This window comes from Lactuca sativa, chromosome 8 (genome assembly GCF_002870075.4).
Source record: "Lactuca sativa cultivar Salinas chromosome 8, Lsat_Salinas_v11, whole genome shotgun sequence".
Taxonomy (NCBI): Eukaryota; Viridiplantae; Streptophyta; class Magnoliopsida; order Asterales; family Asteraceae; genus Lactuca; species Lactuca sativa.
The window spans coordinates 10,389,323-10,394,823 of record NC_056630.2 but is presented as its reverse complement, the minus strand read 5'-3'; the positions used below and the strand labels follow the sequence as shown (position 1 = coordinate 10,394,823).

Here is a 5,501-nt window from a genome sequence, read left to right as displayed (position 1 = left end):
CAGCTACTCACGGAGAATTCAAGTCGATGATTCATGGACTGCAAGAGTGTTGCTTGTCTACTACTCTGACCATTAATCCATACATCTATCAAAACTTGATCAAGGAATTCTGGAGGTCAGCAAAGGTGAAGAAAGGAAATGATGGAGTTGTTTCTGTTGAGGCTTCAGTCAAAAATTGCAAAATCATCATCACTGAACAGTTCATCAGAAGTACGCTCAAAATTGACGACCAATCAACCTTCTCCTTTGAGATCGAGATTTCCCAAGTTGAAGAATTTCTTGTCAAAAGGGGATATGAAGGTGTCTTCCCTCCAACTATAAAGAAGTTGCTGCCACCGTTCTAGAGATTCTTAGCTCATGTCTTCGTGAGCTGCATTTCCAGAAGAAAGTCTGGCGCAGATGAAATTTCTCTAAGAAACACTGGTGCCATCATCGCTTTGGTTGCGGGACTGAATTACAACTTCTCAAAGTTCATCCTCGAAGAACTGATTTCAAACATCAAAGGAAAAACTAGGGACAAGTTCTTGTTGTACCCTAGGTTCATTCAAGTGTTCATTTATGAACAATTTCCCGATATCGCTAAAGATGGAGAAGTCATCGACATGAAGTTTCTTGGGCTGAACACCGTCGGGTTAATGAAGCAAAACAGAAAGGGAAAAATTACTTTTCAAGGAAAGTTTCCCTTGGCGAAGTTTGGCTTGTTTGCTGATTCTTGTGAGGCATCTGAGTCTCATGTTTCATCTGACCGTGTGACCTCTGAAGATGATATCTTTTCTGAAGACGATGTTATTCCGATTTCCGATCACAAAGATGTTGAAGCTACTCTGGTTGCGATGGTAGCTGAAGAGTATGAATTACACTCTGTAAATGTTGAGAGTGATTTCAACAAGTGACAATCAGAGGATGCGACAGAGACCGAAGAAAATGATTCCTTTGAGGATTTGGATCTTTCGGGCTTTGACAAGGATGATATTCCCTTGAATCTTGGAGGCAATGCAAACTTCTTGTCAAATGATGATCTTGACTCTTTCTTTGACACTATCCATGATGTTGCTCATCCAGCAACAGAGATAAGGGAGTCAGAAGACGTTCTTGAGACTACGCCTCCTTCTCCAAAACAAATGGATGAAACTTCAACTCCTATGGAGACATCTTTAGAGATTCCTCCCTCTGAGAATGGACCTCCTACTATTAAGCCAACAGTGAGTGAACCACTGACAACTCAGACTTCCTCGCCTTCATTGAAGAGGAGAAGACTTGATCCTAGACCGGGTGTTCTTGTGCCAGAACTATCTCAAGGATTGTCAACTCCACCAATATCTACTTCTATTGCTACTTCACCTACTCCATCCCATGAAGGACCGAGAACCTTTTATGAAGCTGGTGGTTCATCAGTTCCTTCGGGATCACCTTCTCTTAGGCCCTATCATGATGTTGCCTCTGATAGGCTTGCTCTACATTTGGCCCACGAACAAAGCTCGGTGCCTTCCTCCCGAGCTAAGGGAATTTTTATTGAGGAAGGCCACTCAAAAGAGGATGATCCCACCATAACTGGACTTCAAAAGGAAATCAGCGTGCTTAATCAGAAGAATATTGAGCTTCATATCCGGGTGGCTGATCTTGAAGCAGAAAAGGCCCAACTTAAAATTTAGCTTGCAGATCTTGAAACGGATAAAACTCTAAAAACTCAGCAAATTTCGGATCTGCAAACCCATCTGGGATCCTTGACTGCAAGTTATTTTGATCTTAAGAACAAGCTAGCAGAAGAATTTGGCGACAAATTCAATTCTTCAGTTCAACATCTCAACGATGGCCAGTCTTCTGATCAACAAGTTTAAGACCCTCTGTTGACCCGCCCACTCAAAGAAGAACTACGATTGTCGATCGCTTCAATAAGGAACCAGCTTAAGCACCAAGCGTTGTTGCACTCAAGCGTGCCAAGTTAGCAGCTTCTGACAAGAAAAGGCAACTTCTTTTCAAGAAATCCTCTGATCAGAATGCTCCTGGAAATAAACCCACTATCACCGTCACTGGTCTTGAAAAGAAGAAACTTGGACACAGGTACGGTGACAGAACAGGAAGCAGTTACCCATGATTTTGGAAGCTGGATGAAGGTTTATGGCCACCAAGAACTAGTGTGTGTTCTTGGTGTTCTTGGTGAAAGATGAAGATCTAACCAAATATGAAATTTAGGGAATGAGAACATGGATTCATCACCAGTTAAAGCTACGTAGCAACAAATTAAGGTAGAAAACACTTACATCTTTGGGGATCTAGGTGAGAAACTTGATGAAGCTAGAGAGAGAATCCGAATTCTTGGCTTGGAGAGGTGAAAATGTGTTGAAAAATGATTGAGTATCACTTATATAAGTGAGAGTGTACGGCCATGAGGGGGTGTACGGCCGTACACCCATGTGTACGGTAGTACACTCCTCATGAAGGAGTGTTTGGCCCGAAATGCAACTTTATGACTTTAGTAGCACATCCCTTAACCTCAACCTTAATTTTACTAAGCTTAGGACACTCAAACAGACCCCAAACAACGCTGAAAGGTAGCTAAAATGAGTCTAACTTGGATTGAATTGAATGTTGTACAAGATAGGAATTTCGGGTTGTCACATTATCTATCCCGAAGATGATCCTTAGGATAGGTCCCTTGAAATTAGATGTTAGAGACAGAAAGTAAGGATATCGGGAAGGGGTAATCAGGTTGATGATTTAATAATAATAAATAAATATTTAACTATTGTGGGTTGAAAACCATATGTGCTCACCAGGCCCCCAAGCTTGACTCACTCAGTTTTTTTTATATTACAGGTAGTGGCACAAGAGCACGGGTATGATGATATGATGAAAGATTCATGGATGCCTATAGGCCAGTAGTTTAGACTAAGGGGTTGTTTGATAGTTGTTGACTGAGTAAGATCTGACTGAGTCAGAGCCTGATTGGGTCAGAAGCTCTAACTGTAGATGCTTCTGACTGAAATCATACTGTTTGATCATGCATCTGACTGAATGTGTTGAATGCTGAAAATGACCATTTTACCCTTCTATCTTGTTTTGTTTTGTGCTAAATAAATTTTCTCAATTTGATCCAAAAAATTGAAAAAATAATGTAAATTTATAAAGAATTGAAGAAAAAAGTTATCAACTATCTCATTACCAAAACCTTCAAAAAATAATCAATGACAACATTACCACTAATCTAGGGAACATGATGCATAAATAGTGATTTTGTTTTCATTAAATTGATGTATTCTTGAACTATTTCCTTGTACCAGTCATCAAATTTCATTATCCCAGTCTCCTGAGCTGTTATCCTTCATTGAAATTAATCAATAAGCTGCATAAAGTAAAAAAGATTCATTCAGAAACCATTAAACATTTAAAACCAAAATTAAAGTCAAATAGATCTACAATTCCAAAAGTCATAAATTTATAGCTTACATTGTACAATAAACAAAGAGGCTCAAAACAGAAAACCTAAAATTCAAGGAAAGGGTATCAAACATATTCACTGAGAATTATCGTATTCACTCTATCGACTAGATGCTTAAAATCAATTAGATGGAGAAATCACACACATGAAACCAATCAACAACCAAAAATCAACTCTGACGACCAAAAAATTACAAGAAATCGATTTAGATAAGGAAAAAAAGCTTGAAGAAAATTGACCTTACCTAATGAAGACGATGGTGTAGTGACGACGTGAAGCTGCTATGGAATACTGGAGGAAGTCGACGTCGCTAAAGCAGTGGCGAAAGTGAAGCTGCGATAGAGGTCTAGCATTAGAGAGGACGAAGTCGGAGGAGGTTGCCGGCGAGGTGGAGCTGGAAAGGAGGAAAAGGTTGAGGCCGGAGGTACGAGGAGGATCTAGAAGAAATCGTAACGGGGGTAAGTAAGAAATCATGTGTAGGGCTAGATAGAGAAGGCCAAATGTGGGTAAGTTTTCAATCAACCATGTTTTTTTAAAGGATCGAGATAGTTGTTTTTATGGGCTGAGTCAAACGTGTGGCCTAGGTCAGAAGCATATCAAACACCCTGACCGGACCGAGTCAGACCAAAACATTTGATCGGACCCTGTCAGCACCAAATCAAACAGCCCCTAAGTAGTGTAAGGTATGTATTGTTTCATTTATGCTTATGTACTGTATCGACAATGACATATTGACATCTCAAGGTTTTAATATAAATACGTTTATTGGAAAATGTTTTAATAATATCATTATCATGTTTTTGGGAACATATTCCGCAATATTATTCTTTTAAGGAAACTTTGATTTCAAAATAAGCATAAATAAATCGGTCTTTTCTGACCGTGAAATTGGGGATGTCACATAAAATCAAAATGAAGACTTCGTTAAATCAAAATCCAAACTCCATAAAGTGAGAAATAAATCACAAAATTTATCAATTGTGGTACATATTTTGTGCAAAAAGAAATAAATCACAAAAGTTATCATCTTCTACAACTAGTATCCATCATACCATAAAGAATTAATCAAAACTATTAAATCAAGGGTGATATATACTAGTAAATTAATACAAGCAAGTTTTTATTATCATTGTATATATGTCATTAGGATACAAACAACTAACGACCTCTTCTTCATCATCTCGCTATCACATTGCTTGAGATAAAACATATTGTAACAAAATAAAACAAGGACCTGCTAAATATATCAACAAGATGACGTTCCATGTGATGCTTCCCACTTGATGAGAATATATTTCCAATAAACATTTGGAAACTAAAGCGCTGGCAAATTGATAGATATTTGAGAACTAAAAATACAATAGTTTAAGAAAAATTCATGCTACCGGGCAAGAGATGGGCCAGAAGACAAAATTGCACACAATGAAATTCGAACTCCCACATTACCCAAAAATAATTGATCAAAAATCAGAACTTACCATCTTCGGTGTTGCTAAGTGCTAAGGAGTAAATGATGAGGTATGTCGCTACCTTGCTACAACAGTGAGGATGTTATGACGCTAGCAAGAGAAAAGAGCGATGAGATCGACATCGTGAATAACGAGAACAGGGGAAGTCGGATGGAAGCTGGAAGTATAACTCGCTTTTAGGGTCAGAGTCATCAAGGGTTTTGTGATGCTGGAGGAGTGGTGGCGGAAGATAACAGATATTCGGAGAGGGATAGGAGCAGGATGGAGGCAAGGCGGCATAAAGTTTTCTGTGGTCTTGAGTGGTTGTGTGGAGCTGATGGGATTTGTTGATTGTTTTAAAGAGGGAAAAAACTAAATTAGATCAATTTCCGTAATTTTAGGAGAGTATTTGTGGAAGTTATATTTCTTTTAAATGAAATTACCAAATTATCCTTATTAATTTAATAAATGATTTATTTTTTCTTGAATTCTTATTGGTTCATTCATCCACACAATACTTAGTTAGAATACTTGAACCTCTTTGTTTTTTTTCTCTCTCTCTCTCTCTCTCTCTCTCTCTCTCTATATATATATATATATATATATATATATAT

At 38.2% G+C, this 5,501-nt stretch overlaps 1 long non-coding RNA gene across 1 annotated transcript; it reads right to left on the bottom strand.

Moving 5' to 3' along the window:
• Positions 1-3,102: 3,102 nt before the first annotated feature.
• LOC111887336 (uncharacterized) lies at positions 3,103-5,239 on the bottom strand. Its single transcript, XR_002848735.3, has 3 exons — positions 4,918-5,239; positions 3,684-3,876; positions 3,103-3,343 (listed from the first exon to the last, which is right to left on the bottom strand). It is a non-coding gene; the product is annotated as an uncharacterized LOC111887336 (long non-coding RNA).
• Positions 5,240-5,501: the final 262 nt, after the last annotated feature.